Source organism: Cetorhinus maximus, chromosome 13 (assembly GCF_964194155.1).
Source record: "Cetorhinus maximus chromosome 13, sCetMax3.hap1.1, whole genome shotgun sequence".
In the NCBI taxonomy this organism is placed as follows: Eukaryota; Metazoa; Chordata; class Chondrichthyes; order Lamniformes; family Cetorhinidae; genus Cetorhinus; species Cetorhinus maximus.
Window position 1 is genome coordinate 12,576,457 of NC_135891.1, and position 26,632 is coordinate 12,603,088.

Below are 26,632 nucleotides of genomic sequence, written 5' to 3' on the forward strand. Positions count from 1 at the left end.
CCTCATTACTGTACTGAAGTGTCAGCCTGGAGCTATATATTCAAATCCTGGAGTGAGACTTGAACCCACAATCTTATGACTAGCAGGCAAGAGTACCTCCAACTGAGCTAGACCAGCATTCCCCCCAATGTCAAGGGATTAATACATTGAAGTCCTCCCATCTGATCTTTTAGAAGTTTCCAAAGATACCAGACACTGAAGTGCTCACTTGAGCTGGCATGCCAAGTACCACATCATATTGTGACAGCCACAACTGAGCTGGGCCGGTCATGGAGCCAGAATGCCTGACACTCGCTTACCAAAGCGAACCTTCTATGGAGAGCTTGAGTCTGGGGTGCACTCTCATGGCGGTCGAAGGATGCTCTACAAGGACTTTCAAGGCTTCGCTTAGGAGTTTTGACATCGACTTCAAGTCTTGGAGAAGCTCACCCAAGATTACTGAACCTGGCGCAACCAAATAAAAAATGGCGCGGTCTCCCTCAAAAGCAAATATATATCAGAGGCAGAGAGAAAACATGGGGAGAGGAAATCTCGAACCAGCGACTCGTCCAAAACTCAAATTGTCTGTGGTATCCTTTCCTATTTGCAGCAGAACCTCCTGGGCATAGATTGGCTTTAACAATCACCAAAATATGAACTGGAACCCTATCAAATACCCCAGATGACGAACATGGTCATACTCACCTCAAAGGATGCACAAAAATACACTGAAGTGCACCAGAGTGAGATCTCAGCATATCCTGTCAGCTGTGCTCCTGTATTGTAAAAATGCTTTTTAGAGTTGTGTAGTTTCCAGGTCATTAGTTATACTTGTTTGGTTAATGCAGTTTATGTGATGGATCAGTTGGTATACTAATTAGTTTTGAAGTGCCTGAGGCTTTTGGAGGTGTAAAGAAAGGCTTTCTCATTTGATATGGTGGGCAATGTCAGGTGTTGCAGCACGAGTGAATTCAGCTCTGGGGTGTGAGCATCTTGTTGCAGTAAATTGTATTTGAGTAATGCAAATAAAAACAAAATTGGAGATGAATTTACAAGCATTACTTTTTTCAAGTAAATTTGAATGAGGTCCATACCAGGGTCAGCCAGGATTTATACCCCTTCATTGACCCCTGCTAGAAAGTAACTATTTAGACATTGCAAGAGGACAGGAATAGGCTTGGCTATAATAACTTGTGTTAGATAGCCATTTTCTAGTCTCTTGTACAGGAGGATCATTTGAATGAAGCACCAGAGAGTTCCCAGTGTTACTTTACGTTTCTAGGTTTGCTTAATACACACTTACCAATCTCACACAGGACTGGTAAACTAAATGTTCCCCGCTTCTTCCCCCTCCCTTTTTTTTTCAATAATTTATATAGATTCTTCTTTTCCCACCTATTTCCATTATTTTTAAATCTACAACTAATACTTTGTTAGTCTTTCCACCCCACCCCCCCAACTAGAGCTGTACCTTGAGTATCCTGCCTTCCATTCTTAATTAGCACTTTTCTTAGATAATATCACCACCTTCAACACCTCTTTGATCCTTTTGTCTGTGACATCTTTTGATTATCTGCTCCTATCCCTGCTTGCTTGTCCCCACAACCACCCCACCCTCAACTTCTCTCTCCCCCCGCCCCCCACCTTAGACCAGCTTATATTTCACCTCTCTCCTGACTATACTTCAGTTCTGCCGAAGGGTCGTGAGGACTCGAAACGTCAACTGATTTCTTCTCCATCGATGCTGCCAGACCTGCTGAGTTTTTCCAGGTAATTCTGTTTTTGTTTTGGATTTCCAGCATCCGCAGTAGCTTTTAGCTTTTTGTTTTTATAAACTAAATGTGGATTTGCCTTATTTGAAGTATTAGGACAGGGTTTTTGCTCAGCAGACAGATTTACTGTACAGAGTCGACGATTATTGTTAACTGGAAAGTACAGCTGCAATTCATTCGCACTACATGCTGCAAGCTAAACTGAAATCTCCTCTGAGGAATGATTGCTGGCCACGTAATTTACATCTTGGCTGCTTACTCATTAGCATATTATCTCTTAAAGTGATATCACAACAACCAGCATCACTTGCAGCTATTCCCCAGTGAGAGTTGTTAGTTTCAGGAGAATAGCATAGCCACCAATGGTGGAGTGACTAAAGGAGAAGAAGGAAAAGGTTACATTTCTCCCCCGTTTTATTAGGGTAGTCATTTTGGATTGGGAATCCCAACTAGCTTGGATATCCTCATGTGGTTAATGTTTCCTTTCATTACTTTCAGCTAGCAGTAGGAAACAGCTTTCACCTCGTAAATTTGCCACGGATTTGAACCCTAGCCCCCAGGTCAAATGCCAGTGTCTCACCTCCTGAACTACCCTAGTGGTCCGCTTTTAAATGATTGTTGGTTATGATCCCCTCACAGACAGATATTAAATGTGATAACTAGTGCTGCAAGTTAAGGTCCTGTGATAATGTTCATAGAATCATAGAATGCTACAGTACGGAAAGAGACCATTTGGCCAATCATACCTGTACTGGCTATCTAATGAACCCCACTCTCCTACTCTTTGCCCACAGCTCCGTATGTATTTCTCCTTCAAGTGCTTATCCAATTCCCGTTTAAATGTTACAATTGAATCTGCTTCCACCAGCCCTTTATGTAGTGCAGTCCTGATCACACACACAAACACTGATCACTGCATGAAAATGAGTTCCTTCATGTTGCCTCTGGTTCTTTTGCCAATCGCCTTAAATCTGTGTCCTGGGGTTACTGACCCTTGTGCCACTGGAACCAGATGCATACTGCATCAAAAATGTTCATGATTTTGAACCTTTCAATGACTTCTTTTAAATATGTCAAATGTGAGGACTTAACTGCTTGGATTTGGTCATAGTTTCTCTGGTTGGAGCGTTTGTCAGCCATTGGGTGGAATTTTACGGCCCGGTCAAGGGGGTTGGTGGGAGGGGAGCATAAAATGCGGTGAGCCGTTCGGAAGTCCATTGAACTTCGGCAGGTGTGGAAAATCCCGCCAGCGGGAGGGGGCGTAAAATTCCGTCCATTGCTTCTGCAACGCAACAGTCAGTGAGAATAAAGAGAAGTGTTTAGTGCCTTTAGGGCATTATAAGCAGTCAATGAACAAAACAAAGGACACAGGGGAGTACGGAGGTGTGAAGGGTTTATTCAACTGCCCAAAGTAAGTGTGCCCTCAGTTCTGGTGAAGGGTCATACGGACTCGAAACGTTAACTGTATTCCTCTCCGCAGATGCTGTCAGACCTGCTGAGTTTTTGTTTGTGCTCTTAGCAAGTTATGTGGCACCTTTTATAATTGACTTGTGTGATAATAGTTAATGGTTAGCGCCAATTGCCAGGTGGCTGCCATGGAGACGGAAGGATGGTATAAGTATTGACATTTTAAAGGAGTGTCCAAAGGTACAGTTTCCTACCCACTTACCAACCATGAGCCAAATAGGCCCAGCTGCCCACCAGGGATCCATTATTCCTCACCGCACAGCCTCATCGCGGTAGGAAAAACATCAGCATTGAATCGGCACTGTGTGGAATAAAAATGAAACTCACTTCTTGTTTTAACAAAGTAATTTGTACAGAAAATTGTTTAGTTAATGCCTTGATGACCGAGTCAGGTAATGATATTAAGCAGCCGTTTTTCAGGGCTGCTTAATCCCCCTGTCAGAGAATGTAAAATATGTGTTGTTAGATATCATGCATAAGTACAATCATTAAAATTAAATCTCAGATTAAAAATAAAGACAGGAGAGTGCCTAAGGGTGCATTCACTGTAGCATCAGTTTTGCTTCCCACCAATGCTGCATTTTTTTAGAGTGTAAAAGTAACCTAAATTCATAGCAAAGAGGAGTAAGACTCCCTGAAGGAGGTTCACATTCTGCTTCATTTTGAAGTCACATTGGATCTTGATACCCAACTTGCACATTAAGGACAGGAGTTTTTGAAATGGTGCGGTTTCCAACCCCAGCACCAAAAAAAGTCAGCAAGAAATGCATCTGAGCCAATGTTGGCAGCTCTGCAGTCATTTAGTGAGCTTTAATTGGCTGGAGCTTTAATTTGCTACTCACTCAGGAGGAAATGCCACACCAGAGTGATGCCAGCCCCAATCTGATTGGCTGGCAACTCTGTAGTCCCGACAGTGCCCCCAGGAGTGCTGGCCACTGCTGGAACTACAGGCAGTCTCCAGATTGTCCTCAGGACAAAGATAAGCCCGTGGCATTGCAGCAGGGAAAGGAGGGGAGGCCCTTGGATTGGTGGTGAGGCGGGGAGGGGTTGGCAGGGCAAGGGGTTGGGGGTCATGTTGGAAAGGTAGGACGGGTGGGGAAAATGTTGTGGGGATCTCCGATCATTAAAGGGGGCCAATGATGGAGGCACCTCTTCCCACTCCACCTTTCCAATCCGAGGCCCGCCCGAGCAGGCTTCCCCCACATTCCTGACCTCCTCCCACTGGCCTCAAAATTATAGCCGGGCAGTAAGCAGCCAATAATTGGCCACTTAAAGGCCTCAACTGAGGCAAGGCCTCGCCTACCCCTGTAAAATTTCTGACAGGTCAGGGGTGGGTGGATAGGTGGTGGTAAGGCCACACGGAATTTTATGAGCTCCTCCCCCTGCCTGCAAACCGCCAGTGGGTGCCTGTAAAATTCTTCCCCCAAAGGTTTACCATAAATGGGAAGCAAAAGTCATTGACCACTGACATTATACTTGTTGTGACAATTTACAGATAGGTTGCATGCTCTTGCTATTATAGAGCACAAAAACAAGAAGTAATGATGAACCTTTACAAAACACTGGTCTCAACTGGAGTATTGTTCCCAATTTTGGACACTGCACTTAAGGAAGGATGTGAAGGCTTTTAGAGAAGGAGCAGATAAGATTGATGAGAGTGATTCCAGGGTTGAGGGGCTTCAGTTGTGTGGATAGAATGGGGAGGCGAGGTTGTTCTCCTTAGAGAAGAGAAAGTTGAGAGGAGATTTCATAGAGGTGTTCAAAATCATGAGGGGTTTGGACAGAGTGGGTAGAGAGAAACTGTTCCCATTGGCAGAAAGGTTGAGACCCAGAGGAGATTCAAAGTGATTGGCAGAAGAATCAGAGGTGAGAAACGGAAAAACCCTTTTTAGGCAACAGGTTGTTACAATTTGGAATGCATTGTCCAAGAGTGTGGTGGAGGCAGATTCAATCATGACTTCCCAAAGGGATATGGATAAGTACCTGAAGGAAACAAATTTGCAAGGCTACAGGGAAAGGATGGGAATGTGGGACTAGATAATTTGTTCTTGCAGAGAGTCAGCACTGGCTTGATGGGCCAAGTGGCCTCCTTCTGTGATGTAACCATTCTGTGATTCCATACTGTTTAAAAGCCATTGTATCTTTCCTAAATGTGGAGTTTCTTGGAAAACGGCGGTGGGTGGGAAAGAATAATCACAATTTTGGGAGTTTAATTTATTAAGACATTTAAGCATTAAAGTCTGAGATTTGAAGCCCAAGGACTTAATAGATAAAGACATCAGTGATGTGACCATATCTTACTTGCCCAAGTTGGCCATGGCTTTTGCTCCTGCTTTGATCAAGAGAAAGGGAAAACGAAGATAAGAAATTGAGATTGATAAATGGAGGCTCCTTCCATGCCTGGAGGTCTGGATTCACACCAAGGGCAGACTGATGAGGTAAAAGCCTTCTTTGGTCCGCATGGCTGTATTTTCAGAGCCAGAACTCCATTCCCAAAGGACATGGGCTAGACTCGCAACACACAAGTGCCCACAGTGCAACACAGATCGTTGCTCAATCAGAAATGCCACCCAGAAAAACAGTAAAGAATGGCAGGGATGGAAAATGCATTCTTATTCCAGTGTTGAAGGTTGCGATTAAGATACATTAATGGGAAAGGGGGCTGGGTTGGTGGTGGTGGGGGGGTTGGGGGCCGAGTGATCGGGGAACACCGCTCTGTATTTTTATTACCCACCTTGCTACATATAAAGAAAAGTTAGCCAAATGCAGCTAAAAACAACACAATAGTTGAATTGAATTTAAAGAGGTTTGCTTTTTCATTCATGCGGCATCCATGATGTTACTGGGCTCAAAAGGATTGCTACCGACATTGATTTTTTTCTTTGCAAATCAGAATATGATTAGAAGTCACAGGTAATTTCTTTCTCTGCGGCTGAGACTAAGTAATTCTGCAGGGGGTTAGAGGGAGCTTTCAGTCTCAAATATTTGTGTGTAAACACTTAGTCTAAGTGTTTATGTAACCCCAAGCACTTATGCCAGAGAATCAAAACAAAATTTTGCAGTTTAAGACCTATAAATGGAGACCCATGACCTCAAGTTTTTCTGTCAACTTATCCTGTGAATCTTTATTCTGAAGGCTGTGGTTAAGGGCCATCTAGGTAGCACGTATTCTCACAATGTGGAAATTACTCCATGGGCACATGAAAATTGACATTTTCCACATTTTCTTTTTGCATTTTGTTTGGGAGGCTGGGCCAAAAATGATACTCTATCTAATCTGTGGGAAAAGATGACATTTAGCGACTTGTTTCTTGCTGATATTAAATCTCATTATAAGGCTGACTTGCACTTGCACAGCTGAAAGGTAGCAGTTTTATCTGCTTTGTACTTCATACTGTAATGCATCTAACTGCAGTTAAATTGAAGATGAGACTGGATTTTTTTTTTAACAGGGTTCCATCACTAATAGAAGCATGTCGCAGTGATAATTGCATCCTGTCTTGTAACTAGCCGTTTGATAATTACTGCAATTGAGTGCAGAAGGAAGTTGAGCCTTTCTTTTTAATTTATGGCTCGATGTGGTTTGGGAAACAGATAAGAGGGGCTGAGGTTGCCATCTCTGGGGTCTTATCCTTTGAAGCAAATGCTGCTCCAGATGTATTTTGACAATACAGAGAAAAGGACCTTGAAGGAGATGGCTGATTATAATTATAACCATAAGCACTATTCCATGTGGATTATGCACTGTTGTGTGTGGATACAAGAACGTTTTGAGATTTTAACCTGGCAAATATGCTTGCTGCTACATCTGTACTGTGGATTCTTATTTTTTTTAATATTGTTCATTCATGAGAATGTGGGTGTGTCGCTGGCAAGGCCAGCATTTGTGGCCCACCCTAATTGTCCTTGAGAGTAGTTAAGAAGTGGCCACGTTGCCGTGCATCTGCAGTCACATGTAGGCCAGGCCAGGTAAGGATGGCAGATTGCCTTCCCTCAAGGACATTAGTGAACTGGATGGGTTTTTATGACAATCGATATGCCTTAATGTTCGGTATTTTTCAATGACCACTTGTAAGCATATAAAATTGATGGGCGGGGAAAAGACCAGCCAGTTCGTCAAACCCGTCCTACATCATAATTGCCAGAACATCTTGACTAAACCCTTCCTCCCTTCCCCCATTTCCCACCACCCCACCCCAACTCTACCGCCATGTCATCTCCTGTGAGAGGCAAAGCGATTTGGTTTAAAAAACCCAGGGCCAAAAAGAGCAGAAATACTCTTGCAAATTTCTCTGTGATCCCCTCAGGTTATCAAAAGTGGTTTAGGAGATCATCTGGGTCCCTGTGTTATCGATAAGGACACTTACCTTCTATTTGATGTGATTTTTGCCCCAGTCAAGAACTGGTCCCCGTCTTGAAGGCCTAAGGGCAGTCAGCACCCGCTACACCAGCCTGCAATATATTCAAGGGACTCGCTACTTTCTAGGAAAATAAAAACCGCCAAACATTCAGACTGTTCTACTCTTGCAGTTTAGACTTGTATATCTTGGTCTTCCCCAATCTGTTGAAGTGGAATAATCATTAGGTGACACAATCATTATTTTGTAAGCCATAGGCGGTGAGGAGGAGGTAAGAAAATGAGAGGCCTAAAGGGCCCTGAGTCAGGACTGTCCTAATGTGGGTCCGTCTCAGGGCTTTGGCTGGCAGAGTCCTTACAGGGCTTTCAGTTCAAGTACAACATTTCAACTGCCCCCGCGGAAATTGCCCTCAGACAATGTCCTTTACAAGACATAGAAGGGAGGGCCAGCTGAGCCTGTGAGTTCAGCCATGTTCCACTGAGTGGTGAGTACAACACTGGACACTAACATGAACTTCCAATAAAGAGTGAACAAAAACACACAACATTGTTTTTTCCACAATAGAGGAAATGTCCCTAACCCCCCTGAAACCATCAATACGTGTCAACTGTGAGATGTGCCAGTACATTTAGCTCTCTGACTAAACTAGTCTCAGCTAATAACAATGATGCACACAGGGATAAAGTGAAACCAATGTAATGTGAAATATTTACAAGTGAAATTTGATTTTGCTCCCAAGAGCCTTTTGTGAATGGCAATGGGGTTGGGTTGAAAAGTCGTGGTTATGATGCAGAGCTTCCCTTTTTGACCCGGAGACTCATTAATAGGCCACCTGTAGATACAGCATTGTCAGCTGATAGTGTGTTTTACCGATTAAAAGCTTCCCCAGCCATTAAGTCGAATGTGTTTTGCATGCACGCCGTTGGTACCTAGAATTTTAATTATAATCACGTGGGAAATGAAAAAGAAGAGAGAAAGCGGAAGTGGCGTACAGTTCCGGTTATGACGTTGGGACTGACATGCTGTTGACAAAATCCTGGCCATGGTAACTGGTTTTAGTCAAATGCAAGCATTTGCTAGGTGTAGTATGAAAGCATCATATACACAAGTTTAGTATCGGTCTAAAACAGTTTTAAAATTCAGGAGTCTAAGGCATCAAGGCTGAACTGTTTCCAAAGCAGAGTTAAGATTCTCCAGCTATGAGGAGTGTGGGGCAGGGTTGAGGGATCAGCTGGCAGTTTCCCTGCCCACTGTTTTTGTATGTTCATAAAATGGAGTGAAATTCCCTCCTCCATGTAGGCTTACTTTTAGACTGTAACTGCATTCTGAATTCTCATTTTGTTCAGACAATCTTTGAATAAGTGAAATCCAGTAATAAGTGTTCCTGCTTACGTGAACTTACGTGAAATCCCTCCTCTGTAGGGAAAATCATTAGTTTAAATCGCTAATCCTTGCAAAATCTCTGATCTTAATTCTTTATGTGTGAGTGTGTGTGTACTGTCCATCGTGAAATTCCTGCTTGCATTTATATTATTCGTGCTGCTCAGAAATTTAAAGCCCTGGATCATATCCCCTATTGCTCACCCATTCTCCCATTGGAAACAGCTTAGGCTCTGAGAGTCTTTCTTCCTAAACTTGATATCGAACGCCAAGAATCATCCTCGCCCCCTGAGCCCTCTCCAGCTTATCAGTCATGTTTTGAAGTTCCATTCCTTTCATCGCTGTGTTTGATAGCCATATTTGGCAACGAGTTAAGATACAGGGTTTTCCACAAGCAAAGTGAGATACCTCTAGAGATTACATTATCCTTCCTGATCTTATCCAGCACTCCCAAAATAGTGAGTCACCATTCCAAGTCTTTGTTCCATCTCATGGCATCGAGTCATTATCCATTGGTGAATGCATTCCTTTTCTGTTTAGAGAAATAAACAAATTAGCCTTCATTCCAAAGCTAAAGAGTTCTGCTGGGGAGAAAAGAAACAACTTCGACCTCAGTTAAAATTCAAAACTTGGTGTTATGCATTTTATTTTATCAGTTTGTCTCCATTATCACACACCAGCACTTGATGTGAAAGAACAGCATGCTGCTCGAGCTGGCTTACAAAGAAAGGGTTTGCATTTATATAGCATTTTTCACGGCCTCAGGACATCCCAAAGTGCTTTACAGCCAACTAAATACTTTTGAAGAATAGTCATGTTGTAATGTAGGGAACACAGCAGCCAATTTGTGCACGGCCAAACCTCAAACAGCAACACGCTGGTGTTGGCTAATATATTTCTGCCTTTCTCCAATGGTTTCCCCATTCCCCACATTGTGCGTGGCATAGAGTAGCCCGTAGATATTATATCCCTGAAGTTCATATTTATCCATCTCTCTTTTCATCCTTCCTTGGGATGAAGTTGAACTTACGTTGTTGTGGAAAGCTGACGAGCAGGACTGTGAATTGGAACTCTATTGTGTTACAGATAAATGGTGTGAGCCCAGTTCACACCACTCCTGCCACTGTCCATTTAGTTTGCTTTCTACCATCCTTGTAGTCACATGATACAATAGCAATGGGTTGTTGACAAATTAAGGCAATCATTCCTTTTCATTGAGTTTACAACGGACCTAGACATGAAGCAAAGAAAGCCCTCCATGGTGGAAAGTGTTGGAGACCATTGATCCAGTGCCACCTTATGCTACACTTACAGTATGTTTTTTTTTTAATTCATTCGCCAGACGTGGGCTTTGCTGGCTGGGCCAGCATTTATTGCCCAGCCCTAGTTGCCCTTGAGAAGGTGGTGATGAGCTGCGGATTGTGGGTCCAAGCTCCACTCCAGGACCTGAGAGCATAGTGCAAGCTTGATGCCCCAGTGCCATTGTGAAGGAATGGTGATGACGTCTTTCAGAAGAGATAGTAAACTAAAGCCCCACTCGCCTGCTCCAATAGTATCTTCAACACAGAGCACTCCTGGTGTCCCGAAACAACATTCTGCCCTCGACCAAAAGTGCATCAACTGGGTATTCGTGTCTTTGTAGATCTTGCTTGGTGACAACGGTGTCATGTTTGTCCACAATGCTTCAAAGTAACCCAGTGTAACCAAGTACTATGAGATCTACTGAGAATCTCGATGAGGCACTCTCTGCCTTTCTTTGCTTTTATCTCATACAGGTGAAAAGCTTTTTTAAAATACATTTTGTTAAAGCAGTTCCAGATGGTGTTTATGTAGATATGTGGGCAAAATGCAGTGCTGTCTTTTGCTGGCAGGAAAACAAATGCCTTAATTGGTTTTGATATTGTGACTGTGCATAAGGACTGTGGGATCTGAATTGCTGCCCAACTCATTATCTCTCCAAAAGTATTTTAATACTGAGCAACTCTCATTATCTTCCAATATGGTCACTCAAAAGAAGGAAGCCTGTGCCTATAAGACAAAATATATATAGGCATTTGCTACCTTTGCATCTCAAAATAACATAAGTAATTAACAAGAGTGGTGTGCTGTAGAAAAATGGTATTACCTTGCTACTGTCCCATCCATCATTACAGACTTATCATTGCTTAAGAGACAACACCTTACATTTCCATAGGACTTCTCAGCCGCACGTAAATATCTGAAAATGCTCTACATTGAGGGGGAAATCGGTGGACATTGAGCAGGAGGGAAAATGGAAAGATTGAAGCCATGATTAAAGAGGAGGTTTTGAAAGTGAGGGAGGTGAAAAGATGTCGGCATCTGGGGGAGCAGTTGGAGGGGAATGTAGTGGTTGAAAGAGCAACCACAAGTGTTGAAGTGGAGGGAGTGGGGAATAAAGTATCCTAATATCAGAGCAGAAGGTATGTGGGGCATCCAGCTGGAGGAGGTAACAGGTGGAGTAAAGCAAAATCGCAGAGGAAATTGAAAGTGAGAGCAAACATCTTGGAGTCAGTTTGCTTGTGCACAGGCCAACAACAGAACTTGGGGAAGGATGGGAGTGCAGGATTACTGAATTAGGGACGAATTGAAATTTTGAGGGTGGAAGCAGATAGAATGGTAGAGAAGTCATGCCTTTGAAAGGCAATTAAAGAGTATAGTATAAGCCTTTGGCTAAAAAGAGAAGATAGAGGTCGATCTAGGTGTTGTCATTATACATGTGGAAGATAGCCCTGTTATTGCAGAGGATATCACACAAGAGTAGCATTTAACTAATGAACAAACATAAGGGGACCTGTTATGATCCTGGACCAGAACCCAAGTTCTTGTTGAGATCTGGTTAGGGACTGATAACATTTTGTTTAAAGTAGACGAAGTTTGAGATTCAAGACACTTGCTGAGTGAATAAAGCCACAGGATTCCACAGGTTTTAAACAAACAAAATAAACTTTACTATACAAGGTCAGAAAGATAAAACAATTTACAATATTTACCTTATATTCAAACATTCAGGGTTAATATGAAGTACATGTGAATTAACAGGCAAACTGTGGTTGAACACACCACACTGCACAATAAATAGCAGGTGTGACCAAGACAGATTCCGCAGATTTCTCAACAACCTACCGAGATGTCAGTAAACACCGAGTCAACGAATTTCGTTGAAACTCTGTCTCTGTCACGAGGGATTCCAGTCTTCACCTTCGAAGGTCTAACCTTGGAATTTTCTCCGAAAGTCGATCCAACTCCAATGGCTTCAACGATGGCCCACCTCTCGGGGTTTCAGTCTTGTCCCCCGATACTCCCTTCACCTGGATTCCTGAGTATTCACTCCAGCACCAACTCAGAACCACAAATTCAGCTCTTTGGCCAAGTGGAGCAGAAAACGACATGCTGCAAATGGGTATCTTCGCCCCAATGGCATACAGTATGGAGTCACCAACCCTCTGCTGCCTCCTTAAATCTTCAGGGCTTCTCCCAAGCCCTCTTTGATTGCCTCGCCCCTTAAAGTTCTCCTGAGCCCACACTCCTTAAAGTCTGCCAACTGCAGCCCTTTTTCTGCTTGGAGTCTCTTTCTCTGCTCCTCTTTCTTCTTAACTTAGCTGGGACATCTCCCCATCCTCGGCCTGGGACTCTTGTCTGTAAAGACGCTCTGCTCCTACTCACAGGACCCATTTTTGTGCTAGCTTTTCAGCTTTTTGCACAGGCGCACTGTCCCCGTGCTCAGCCCAAAGAACTTAAACTTAAAAGAACATGTGCAACCTGCTGCTGGTCTGTGCAGGCACAGAAATCCTGAGGTATGTCAGGACTTGGAGTTCTGGACCTCTGCTCCCAACAAGAAGGTATATTGGCTTTTGTAACAGACCATGCAAGTTGTTTGTTTCCTGGGCCATGATGTTGAGTCTTTGGGGAATGAAATGGTTCTCCCTTTTTATTAATGGTAATGTTAACTAGGGTTGTCCTGACCCTAGGTGAATCAATGTTAAGGGTTATTTTCCCTTCAACGGTGCTTTCTTCTGGGAGGTGGTTTGAGTTTCAGAGACATGCTTGTAGTGCAAAGTTGGCTCTCTTAAAAGGGTACCAGGCTGGTTGGTGCTTCTCCAGTTCCAAGGCACTCTAGTCCAGAAGTGTAAGTTCATAAAGCTACGACTTTTTAAAAAAAAACTTCCTGTTACTAATTTCACTTTGGGGCCAGTTATAGGGATTTCCAGTGTCCAGTGGCAGTGATGTCATTGAGTAGGCTAAGCAGCCAATAACATTAAAGAACTCTCACAGACAGAAAACCAGGAAATAACATGCAGGTTTCATCAATCACTTCTGAAAATTTTACAGAAATGGAAATAAAGATTATGATATACAGATGAAATTAAGGTAGGAATTAAAATATAATAAAACAATCTTAATTTTAAAAAAAATCTTTGGAATTTATTTTATTAGGGAACGTTGAAATTTGACATTGTACAATTATAAAATTCGTTTTTCAGGGCCAGAGAAGTTGTTTGTCAGTCAAAAAAAAAAGTAATTATGATTGAGTACATTGTTAATCCAACTGCATCTCATTCAGCAGGAATAACTTTTTCCGAAGGTTTTACAGCGAGAATAATACCATAAAAAGAGTAAGTTCATGTCAATTCAGTGATTTCTAATTGATTTCTACCTGTGAGGACTTCATCAGTGAAGGAGCGAGGAATCGAATCACTGACAGCAACTTCTGGATTTTAGTATAACTATGCATTGGTGGACACTAGAACTTGCTGTCAGTTGCACAGACAAACATTGGAAAATGCAGAGTTTATCGTCAGTAAAGCCACAAAATCCAGGTCATCATGTTGAAGGAATTAATGCCTCATTGTAACAAATTCCCACTTTGATCTGAGTAGAAGTCATCAGAGGGGAGCCATTTAAATCTAATGCTCCTGTTTGAAAGAAAGACTCTCCCAAACTCCCACTAGGTAATTAACCATAGTTCACCGAGGACCCATAGGCATCTGTCTCGCCATTACAGGGAGAGATTATATAGTTGCAAGGGCTCCTCTCCACATCAAGGTAGCACCAGGAGCTACCACAGCCGGTGCAGGATGTGAATATGTGCTGGCGGCTCCATTCTGCACCACAGACCAGCCATCGAGCCCACTGAACTAACCAACCACCATGAGCTCCCACTAAGTTTCTAAAGAAAAAGTAAGTTAAATCATATAAGTTGTGGGACAGATGGTGTGTCTTTTCCAACACTAGGAAGCAAATGTGTTAATATAATCACAGGCCCCGTGGGAAAAGCCTGGAAACCTTAATGTAGACTATTTTTCACTTTCAACTTCCATCTATGAAAAACACCAGTGTGTAACAGGGTGTGGGATATAATGGTTTTTGCTGCTTCCCGCAGTTTTATTACAGGCACTTCATCTTTTTCCCTTCTTCCTCACCACATTCCATCAATAGGAATATGCCAACAACTTCAAGCATCCTAATGCATTTTCAATTACATTTGCTGATTTGATTTTTCCCTGCCTTTGAAAATCTGGTGTGCGGGGCCGCATGATCTGTAGTGAAATATTAAGCGGGGAGGCGAAGGAAAATTGTTTTTACTCTCACCCTTTTGATTTCTTTTTTACGGATCAAGAAACGTATTAATTCATACCCTGGGGTGTGCAGCACTTCATCCATTCTACTTTTCACAGTTTGGGACACCAGCTGTACGTGTCTGCTTGGTTCAGTTGCTGAATATCAGGCGAGGAGTTCTTTAACCCTTTCATGCTTCTTGCCAGAGTAGGGTAATAGAGCACCATAGATTATGGGACTGCTGATGAGCAGGTCTTGTGTTGGAAACAGCATTACCAGAGGTAAACCTCCCTGATCTATGTCCTTCCAAAGGGGTCTTCCAATCTACATTTGGGACTATGGCCTTGGCACTGAAATGATCTTTGATAAGCTAGCAGGAGTTTGGAGGCAGAATCCACATATGTCAGAAACAAGGTGAGCAGAATGGCTGATTTGACCACATAACAGAGCCACAATGCAAACAGAGGACTGGGTTTTCACCCTCGAGGTGGGTAACAGGAGTCGGGAGAATTCCCGGCTCGGCCTGCCCGCCTCAGGAGAAAGTGTCTGCTAGGACAGGATTTTCATTGCGGGATGTGGAGCTTGAGTGGGGGCACGGTGGAAGCAGGCTGCAGATGGACCCGCCGACCCTGGGGCTGCCGGGTGCTGAGGCAGGCTGTTTAAAAGGCCCACCTCGGTGCTGTGGGAATTAGTCCCAATTATAATAAAAACAGGCCCTCCAGCCCTCACCTGTCACATCTCCTTACCCCCACACACGCTCCCTGTGCCCCATCCATGCCACCTCATGTCCCACACCCACCTCTTATGGCCTCCCCATGCCCAGGTATGCCCCCCAACCAACTCCTATGAGGGCCTCTCATTCCCCCCATGCCAAGCTATGTCACTTCAATGCCCATTCACCCACTAGAGACTGTATGAAACCAATGAACCTTATAGTGAAAGTAGAATGTTTTTTTAAAAAGATTTTTAAAAAGTAATTCATTAATAACTTTCCATTTAAAACTCCTTTTTACTACAGACCAATAAAAATGTCAATCATCCAGACCCTTTAAAGCATCAGAATTCGAAACCACAAGCACTTTAAACCTCTTTGTCTTGTGTAAATAAACGTTGTGCAATTGACAGCATAAATCAGAGAGCCATGGCTGTCAATCAAGTCATGTTTTCCCTGGAGTGCAGGTGTTTCAACAGGCGAATGGATGTCTGGGCTCTCAGCCAAGAAAGCATAATGAGGTTTGGCCGAGAGTCCAGAAATCCATCAGCCTGTTGAAATTGTTTCAAAGTGCTGGCGGGGGGACCTCCTCCTGCGCTGCATGATTTTGTTTGCATAACCCCTAAATTTGCCATCCCACATTATTCCCGTGGCATGGGAAAGCATCTCAAGACATTCCACAGGAGCACTAACAAAAATTGACACTGAGCCACGCGAGATATTCAGATAGGTTTTGAGGTAGATAGAGATAGAGGGGCACAGATTTTTGAGGAATAAGTTCCAGAACTTAGGGCATAGAACAGCTGAAGGCACAGCTGTCAACGTTCAGAAGATCATCATGATTTGGAATTGTGATGTGTAGCAACAGATTCATCAATATTCCAGCTGCAGTAACACCTGAAATGAATCCCTTTTATTTTTCTCTTGCTGCTTGTTACAAAGCTTTGCACCAAATAGAGTTTAACTACAGTGCAAAACGACAGGCGAGCCAATTTTGTGTAACAATCAGGGGATTGAATAGGGTAATATTCCTCAAGTTTAAACAGCACTTGTTACGGTTAATGTTCATGTCTTTGTGAGTAGGGAGTAATCCCTACTGTGTTATTGCAACTCACGTTGCTGGTGTTTACCAGTCTTCCATACTTGAATAATCTGCCAGCCTCACTATCAAGGTTTACTCAGCATTGAACTGAAGGGCACCTTGAGCCAGCACTCCAGCAAGGAATCAACATGTTACAGAAATGGGTGGAGAAAATTGCCAATGAGAAGAACAACATCACCCACTAGAGTATATTGGACGCTATAAGGAAAATATGCCACCATGTTCAGAAGAACTTTTTAAAAAGGGGTAGGAGAGGCAGGAAAGCTGTTGGCCAGCTAAAATGTATTGAAAAGTTTCTAGAGTTGTAGCCTCATTCACAATGTTACTACATGTCTGGTATTAACCCCATGCACTCTTCCAGTCCAATCATGGTGTTGAGCAGAGTGGCGGGGGAGGTGATGGCATAGTGGTATTGTTGCTGGATTAGTAATCCAGAGACCAGAGTAATGAATGCTCTAGGGACTGGGTTCGAATTCTGCCATGGAAGATGGCGGAATTTGAATTCAATAAAAAAATCTGGAATTAAAAGTCTAATGATAACCATGAAACCATTGCCAATTGTCATAAAAACCCATCTGGTTCACTAATGTCCTTTAGGGAAGGAAATCTGCTGTCCTTACCCCACAGCAATGTGGTTGACTCTTAAATGCCTTCTGAGCAAGGGATGGGTATATAAATGCTGGCCTAGCCAGCAATGCCCACATGAATAAATAATGAATAACAAAAACAAAATTGGAATTGAATTGCTAAGAGGCACAAAATGGCGTGGAATGAGAGGTGTTCTCAGACCATCCAGCCCTTTGCTTTTCAAAACATCTACAATTAAGCTTGGATTCTAATTCAATCCTTTGATCTTCTCAGGGAAACTTTTAAATAAATATTTACTGGTTTCCAAAAAATAAAAGGCCAGCAAAAGGCTGCGTTTGAAACTCTGCTGCTACAGTGCCATGTTTACAAAGATAGTGAGTGCATGCAGCGGTAAATACTGCAACTATGTAGTGCCAACCAATTATTTCTTTGTATAATATCAAGTAAAATGATTCTGTATCCTTTCCAGCAAGATTCAAGATATCAGCCAGTAAAATGCAGACTTCAATTGTGTTCTGTGCTGAAGTAACTGGTCCCGCCCATTGGCGGGTGCTACAATTGGCCTTCCCCTAGGCTAGGGAGGGGAAATTAGTCAGGGTTTCCCTTCCTGATTCACAGAAAAAGGAAGCATTTATAAATAATTTATATTTATTTAGCTCCTTTCATGGCCGCAGGACAAGCAGATTATAACATAGTCACTGTGGCAATGTAGGAAACGTGGCACCCAATCTGTCCACAAACAGCAATGCAATCATGTTTTTATGATGTTGGTTGAGGGGTAAATATTGAGCAAGACACCTTCCTGGGGAGAGCTTCCCTGCTCTTCTTTGAAATAGTTCCATGGAATCCTTGACATCCACCTGACAGGGCAGACAGGGCCTCAGCTCAACATCTCATCCCGTTGCTGTCCAGTGACTTCTGTCAGAAGTGCATGTCTGTGGAGGTTGGATGAGGTCAAGATTAAGCCGCCGAGCTGAGTAGCCTATCGAAACTCTTGTCAAAACTCTCACGTGCCAAATAGCCAACTGCACTCCAGCATAGCAAGGCTGACGCCTCTTATGGATCCCCCAGGTCAGGCACCTGAACACGAAGAATTTCCTACGGCCTGTGAAACATGCCTGTGTAAATTAGCCGAATGGAATTGGCACCGGGCTGCCTGAGTGTTGTCAGCAACGCTCCTACTAAGATGTGCAGGTACACAGCCACGCAACAGTCTGACGGGTACCATAGTGGCTTTGTTTGGTGAGAAATAATGTGTCAGGGTGACTGGTGAAAAAAAAAATTTAAAGGGACCACACACTAAAAGGAAATGGGCCACGCACAGGGACTAAATTTTAAAGGAAACACCAGACAGGAAAAAGAAGCATTACCATGCTCCTTATTTGAGGAGGGCACTGCCAACATGATAGTCTGGCACAAAGCCCACTTGAGCTGAAGGAGGCTTAAAGGAAAACTAAATCAGGGTCTTATTATTTATATAGTATTCATCTTGCTCTATCCACCAGTCACGGAAGGTCTCAAGTGCCACCATACACTGTGCCTTCCCTTTCACAGTGCCACCTGGGCATGGACAAGACCAGGGAAGGGAGGCAGAAAGCTGGATTGACTCCCCCTGTAGGTCCCACAGGAGGAGTCCTGTAGGAAGAGATGATTGGTGAGGAAAATAGAAATTATGTGGTGCGTTTATTAAAATAACATCTTAAAGATTGGCATCAGAGACACGATGCCTGTTCCTCGCCGATTTTATTTGTGTAAACACATGCCCTCCGCCCCTTTTTATAAACAACATAATTGGCCTGGCATAAGCTGGCTTCTCATGAGAAACAGACTTTGCTCAGCTAGCAGAAGTGAACACAATGAGCGTGGGTAGGAAATTAGGTTTTCAGCTTCTATTCACTTAGCAGAATGAGTTACTCTGAATGCCACCAATGTAATATGCTATTTTATTGGTGTGCAGTCAGCCATCTCAGCACCTCCTCGTTTCACGATCTGAGTTGGCTGTTTGATCTGCTGCCTTACTCAGCCCAGGGGAATAGGCACCGTGACCCCGTGAAGCCGCTGACCTGTCGCCGGCCGACCTGGAGGTGAGGCGGCGGCGGGGGGGAAAGCAGCCGTGTTGCAAAGTGTCAGTGGTTTTCAAACAAATCGCCTGGGGTTGTCCAAAAACAAAAAGGTAAAGCAGCTTCACAATCGAGTGGTGTCTCCGTTGAACCCGCCCAACGAAAATGCGGAAGATGGACGAATGGGTTTTCAAAGTGGTTTTTCTCTTTCCCTTCCTCTCCTGAAATTGCCGAGTGATGCCGAAGTTTGGGTTCTACGGACACCTTATTGCCCATTGGAACCTCACCCGTTCTTCATACATGAGTCCCGGTAGATGCATGAGGCAGTGCCCTGGCTGAACCTATTTTTATGTAAACATCTAATGGATAGTGGTCAGGAATGGGGGGAAAAGATTCATTTCTTCTTGCCTCCATTGGCCCAGGCGCACTGAGGTGAATTTTAGAATTTCTACTGCCACTGTAGCTGCCAGGTGACTCAGTGCCGATTGAAGAACTGCCCCCTGTATGGCTCAATTCCACATTTACAATCGAACCATCAGGGCAGCCGGCACATTAATAATGTAGGACATTTCTGAGAACTCCAAGTGATAAATTAATGTTCACTTCTACTGCCACTGAAGCTATTTTCTAAGGTTTCCCTGTGGTAATTGGATTTTTGTTAAATGCTGCTGTTTTGAAATTGTGCCTGGGCTGGTTTTAAAGAAGCCTGTCACTACAGAAGGCATTTCTGCCTCCCTTGGCCGCCTGTGGACATCTGGGACAATGGACTGACCCCCATTTTAGGTGATAACGGCTCAGCAATACAAGGGTTAAGCTGGCTGGATTTGATTCATTAATAAAAATGGATCTGTGCAGGGAAGCAGTGTTGGAATTGACCAATGCAGAGTGCTGAGGCTGGCCGGCTCCCTTGGCTGTCACACTGACTCATTCCTTCCCCCACTGGTTTGTGTGGAATTCTCACTAGCATCTTAGGGCCTTTTGTAGACTGTGATGTCACCCCACGGGTACGTCTGCAAATAAAACTTCATGGCTCCGTAAATATCTTTTATTCAGAAAATACAAGGGAAGGCTGAGTGAAAGGGAACAGTTCCCAAACATCAGCCACTGGCTGCAGTTGTTTGTTACCCGCATGCACACACCCACCCGTCAGAAGCAGAGAAATTGCTATTTCAGAGTAGGACAAGCTGTGTTGGTGGTTGATGTAAATTGTGTACACCTTTTTAAATAAACTGATTTCTGCTCTCTCCTCTCCTGAAGACTCTGCACTTACCTTTGGGGTGGAATTTCACAGGCTGCTGTAGCCTCCTAATATTTCACTTGTGATTCATTGAGCGTGCCCTGATTAGACCACACCTGGAGCACTGCAAGCACATCTGGGCATCATTGTAGGAAGGATAAATTGGCCTTGGAGGGAGTGCAGCAAAGGTTTACCACAATGATATCAGGACTCCATAGGTTAAATTACGAGCAGAGATTACACAAACTAGGGTATTTCCCCTGGAATTTTGAAGGTTAAGGGGTGATTTGATCCAAGGTATCAAGGGGAACAGGTAGGATAAATGAAGTTGAGGAGTTAAAAGATTAGGGGGCATAGCCTAAAAATTAGAGCCAAATCTTTCAGGAAACACTTCAACACACAAAGGATGGTAGAAATTTGGAATACTCTTCCGCAAATGGAACATACGAACTAGGGGCAGGAGTGGGCCACTCAGCCCCTCGAGTGTGCTCTGCCATTCAATAAGAGCAGGACTGACCTGATTGTAACCTCAACTTCTCAACCCTACCTATCCCTGATAACCCTTCACCCCCTTGCTTATCAAGAGTCTATTTACCTCTGCCTTAAGACCTACCTTTTGAGGAAGAGAGTTCCAAAGACTCACGACCCTCTGAGAGGAAAAATTTCTCCTCATCGGTCTTAAATGGGCGATCCTTTATTTTTAAATAGTGACCTCTAGATCTAGATTCCTCCCACAAGGGGAAATGTCCTTTCCACATCCACCCTGTCAAGACCCCTTGGGTCATTTGTTAATTTCAAATCTGGGATTGATAGATTTTTGTTATCCAAAGGTATTAAGGGATGTGGGGCAAAGGTGGGCACGTGGAGTTAGGTTGCAAATCAGCCATAGTCTCATTGACTGGCAGAACAGGCTGGGGATGGATAAATAGTCTACTCCTGTTCCTTTGTACACAATGAGAATCGTTGGGTTATTAGTCTTATCCTGATATCACCCAGGATCACATGCAAAATTACATCACTGGATATTGATCAGGAGCAAAAGACCTGGCTGATTTATTTATTTTTCCTCCCTGGTCTCTTTGTTAAATTATTTATAATCAGGATCTGAATGAGACTGACGAGGCTGCGTTTATTGCCATTGTGAAATGCACTGACAAGATGAAGTTGGCCTCTGCCTTCATAAGCCCCTGCAGAGTTTAGCAGCCTACAAAAATTTGCATTTTTGTATTTTTATTATATAATGAACTGAATGGCGTGCTAAACCACTTCAGAGAGCAGCAAGAGTCAACCACATTTTGTGTACGAGAGTTATGTACAGGCCAGACCGGGGGTTTTAGAACAATCTGGCAGGTTTCACTTTTTCTTGGTGCAAGCCCACAAGTGACTAGATTTTATTGAATTCAGTCACTCAACTTGTCCTTGTGAAAATTGAACTCCGCATCATAACCGCTATACTACCCGAGCCCAGGAAACCCAAGAGTGATTGAACGACAGAGATATAGTCAACTGTGCACACTAGAAATCAACCTGGGGCTTTCAGCTTCATATGCCCATGTTTTTTCCGCAAGTATACTTGATCCATAAAATTTGCAAAGCTACATTACACAACAGTTCAAATTTAACATGAAGCAGAGTGCAAAACCGATCAGTTTCTTTCGTTACAGTATTTGGCACTCTGAGATGCCTCACCACACTTACTGCAGGTTATATTTACAATGTTGACTCTGTGTCAACCAGACAGCCCAAGGGGTTTTACACAGATTCCAGTTCCCTCCATGTACTATGGCTGAGGATCTTAGACTGTGGCCTTTCCTCGTTGAGCCTTTGTGGCAGCTGTCCCTCAGCACATGGTCCTGGACCTTGGAATGTGCCAGTCTGCAACCTTGAGTTGGGCGATGGCTCTTTGCACAGGAAAACCATGAAGTTTTGGGCAGATCCAAAGAGCGTCGTTCACTGAGCTGATGGCCCTCCAACAGCGGTTGATGTTTATCTTGTTGTGCGTCCCTGGGGACAGCACCGGGTAGAGCACCGGGTCCCGTGTACTGAGCTGCTTGGGGTGAAACTCGACAGAAACTGCTGCACCTCTACCCGGACCTGCTTTGCAGAGGCACATTCCGGAAGGAGATGGGCAACGGTCTCTTCCCCATCACCGCCACCTTGAGCGCGGAGGCGGTGAGACTCCAGGTGTGCAGGTAGGATCTGATGGTGCGGGCCCTTCTTGACGCAAGCCAAGTATTTTTTATGCCTATGTGAGACTCAAGGAGCTACTCTTGCCCATTATTCTATTGTAGGCATATATGTGTTTATGTGTTTTCTGCATATATCCCTCAGCGTTCCCACATTAAACATATATGATGCATGCATCATACCTGGGTTTTAAAACTGGGAGATTACATATGACTGACTAACCACAGTATTTTTTTTTGTGCCGTGTTTCTAAGAGAGGTTGGAGAACAAATGGGGCCCTTTGATCCTTTCATTTTAATGAGGAATAAATTTTCCACCCGCGTTGCTTAGCAGTTGGAAACACTGCAGGAAGGAGCGTGTGAGTGAAGGTGCAGCATGTTAACCAGCCCAACACTACACTACTGTATATGTGAACCTGCCATATTGTCAGATCACCCTGGCTGCTCTGGTTACATGAGCTGTGATTACTCATTTTAATTGGGTGATTATTTAGTTAATGATCAGCCAGGCCAGTAGCCACAGTTGATAATTTATTTTAAAGTTGAAAAAAATTTGTTCCCCCCCCCTCCAAATAATTAACATACGTTTCCATCTGGGAGACGGACGCACAAAGAGCCTCTCTCATTGCAAAAACATGTAGGTCAGTAGTTTTAACAATGTTCGTTAGGCTAAGTGGCAATTAGTGCTCAGGGGTTGCTTAAACTGTCAACATCCATAAATGCTGGTGCGCTCTGTCCCTACATACTGCCTATCTCACTCAAGTGGCCGCCCATTCTGCATGCGAGTCCTACATTGACGTCAGCACAGAGCTTAACTGGGCGAATCCCGTCTTCGACCAATATCCACTTTCCATCACCACTGGGCAGCAATCAGTGCTTTATTTCCCCTCCCCAGCCCAGAAGCATCAAAACCAATTATGTTGCCTCAATTGCTCCCCGGTTGACATCAGCTTATTTAATACTGAATCTGGAACTGTGTTCGCCTGCTTGTTGTAAGGGAGCTTTGGACATTTTTTTTTTGATGTACAATGATGCAACCTTTTATAATTTTAAGACGGTACTTAAAAAAAAAATCACTGCTGTTCTAAATCTAATGCTTCTCTTTCCTCATGCTGCTGCCTCAAGCATCTGCCATCCAGCTCCTTGTCTCAGAAGACACTAATCAATAACAGTCATGATGTGAATTTTACTGTTTGTTTTAAGGGCGTGATGAGATGAACAAGGGTGTATATCCCTGGCTCTGAGAAGGTGGATGTGGGGGGTTTGAGGGGGTTTGAGGGGGTTGGGGGAGATCTGCCTTTTTCTTATGCGCATTTTAGAAAATATATATCTGAGTAGCTCGCTTGGCCACTTCCAAAGACATCAGAAGTTAACCACGGGGTAGGGGCTAGAGTCAAGTCGACCAGCCGACTTTAGATTGACATGTTTATATTTTTATATAGAGGGATGTTTTTTTTATCAGGGGGTAACTGGTGTGAGTCTTGGCGCATCATGTACTTTCTAAAGCACCTCCGCTGTATTCCAGTAGGAGATGCACCTTTCACTGTATTTATATTCGGTATAAGACTTATAAGCTGATCTGCAGCTGAAAATCTCCCCATTATGACAGCTCTGGTTAAAATGAACGCCTGCGAGTGTTGGCTGAAATTAATTAAAGTTAGGCCGCGTGGCTGGGTTGTGGTGGTGTTTCCGCTTTGTTTAACTGTTTCATCGTGTTTTTTTTAACTGATTCATTCCTGCATTAGTCGCTAGCATTTACTGGTTGCTTAGCTACCCACGCTACAAGCGTATCACAGTTACTGACATAATTGTAAATATGAGGAGAACCTAAGGGTGGAAATAGCTACAAGCTGTAGCTGGCCATGTCGCTACGGGCGGGCGAGATACACCCGATCGGGCAAGGCTGCATTTCTCTCTGATTTTGCTTAACATGTTTTAAGTTATTTCCTGACGCTTCAGTGACTCGGATTGGCGCAAGAACAATCCCACAGAGATTTCTACTTTGTCTTCCTTCATGTTTTAAATCGACTTTTCTACCTACGCGTCGTTTCTTACATCCTCCCCACCCCTTCGCCCACTTCCCGTTTTCTTCACTCCCTCTGGTTGCTGCAGTTTCGCAGAGCCCATCGTACCTGGCTGGCTCAGGTGGTCACTTGTAAGCTCAGGTGGCTTATGTTGACAGCCTTGGAAGGGACAAGTCAGCAGCTGTGCACTGACAGTTTACCAGCAAGATTCACTGGAAAGCAACAGTCACAACTGGAATTGATAGTGCACATTTAATGTAGCACAACAAGGCACTTCACTGGAGATTAACAGATAGAATTTAACAATGACCACACCAGGAGGTATTGAGACAGGTGACCAGAAGCTTAGTCAAAGAGGTAGGTTTTAAGGGGAAGGAAGGGAAGCAGAGAAGTCTCGAAAGGAATTCAAAGTCTAGGGCCTAGGCAGCTGGAGGCATAGCCACCAATGGTAGAGCGATGAAAATCGGGGTTGTGCAAGAGGCCAGAATTGGAGGCAATCAGGAGCTGGAACCCAAGCTAACTTTGCCTCTCTGTGGTCCTGGGAACTAAGACTGGATTGGTGCCCCAACTGGCAAAAGCTAAGGCATCCTGAACTGGAGATTGAACATGGGTCTCCTGGGCCTGTAAAGTTCAGTGCAACCGTACTGTTTTCCTTTGCCCTCTAAACCATCAGTGGAATTTGAGGCCCATGCTCCCCAAGGGGCTGTCAGTTTTGATATTTTCAATGTGAGACTGTCTCTTGTGTTTAGTGTTACCAGTCTGCCTCTTGAACAGATTTTACATTCCCTACAATCCAGAATATCTTCTCTGTCCAATATTTAGCGAAATGATAGCGTGACCTGGAGGTAATAACATAGAACCCTTACGCCTGCACTGATTTCGGACACATAGGGCGGGATTTTCTGGTCCCGCCAGCGGTGGGCATCATTGCGGGCAGGACAGGAAAACTTGGAGAGCAGCCAAAAGTCAATTCCCATCCTGCCGCGAGAATGGCGGAATGGAAAATCCCGGCCAAAATCTACTCTTTTCACAGAATTTAGGCTGAATAGGCATTCTGCTCAGCTTCAAACTATCAGTGATTTATGTATGTAAAATACATTAAGGAACAGTATTTATTTCTCACATTAGGAACATTCTATTTTCCTATGCTCTTTGGTTATATTTGAAAAAAATTAAGGGGTAACTCGCTATCGCTAAATAATGTGGACCCACCTTCCCTGACTAAAATGGTCAAAGGAAAAGTGATTCTGAATGTATAATACTGTCATTTTGCTAACTGTTGGCAAATTCACTCAACAGTGTCCCTAAGAGCTGTGTATAAACACTTTCATGGTGTTTCCACTTGTAGGGAATTCAAAACTAAGGTTCATGGATATAAAATAGCCACCAATCAATCCAACAAAGTATTCAGGAGAAACTTCTTTACCCAGAGAGTGGTTAGAATACTGAACTTGCAACTACTTAGAATCGTTAAAAGAAATTCAGGAAAGGCTTATTAGACTAATACCAGGAATGGGCTGGTTGTCTTATGAGGAAAGGTTGGGCAGGTTTGGCTTGTATCCACTGGAATTTAGAAGAGTAAGAGGCAACTTCATTGAAACCTTTAAGATCCTGAAGGGTCTTGACAGGGTGGATGTGGAGAGGATGTTTCCTCTTGTAGGAGAATCTAGAACTAGAGGTCATTGTTTAAAAATGAGGGTTCACTCATTTAAGACAGAGGTGAGGGGAAATTTTTTCTCTCAGAGGGTTGTGAGTCTTTGGAACGCCCTTCCTCAAAAGGCGGTGGAAGCAGTTTCTTTGAATATTTTTTAAGACAGAGCTAGATAGATTCTTGGTTTACAAGGAGGTGAAAGGTTATTGGGAGTGGGCAGGAACGCGGGGTTGAGGTTACATTCAGATCAGCTGTAATCTAAGTGAATGGCAAAGCAGGCTCGAGGGGCCAAGTGGCCTACTCATGCTCCTAATTCACATGTTCGTGTGTAAAACCTGCCTGTTGAACCTCTGTGTCTCATCCTGTTGCAATGTAGTTTGAAGTGATGCTGCACATTTATTGTTGCCTACAACTCAGTAAATTTGCCTCTCAGTTATCTTCTTTTGAAGCTGAATTGATGCTTGGTTAGACCTCAGCTGGATTATTGTGTTTCATTCTGGGAATAATTCCAAGACCTTCGAATTGGTGCATGAGAGACT

General features: G+C 43.7%; 1 protein-coding gene across 4 annotated transcripts in view; it reads left to right on the forward strand.

Annotated features, from left to right (window-relative positions):
* The window catches only part of ppp1r16b (protein phosphatase 1, regulatory subunit 16B), a 163,498-nt gene that overhangs the window by 69,224 nt on the left and 67,642 nt on the right, over positions 1-26,632 (forward strand). The window lies entirely within an intron of this gene.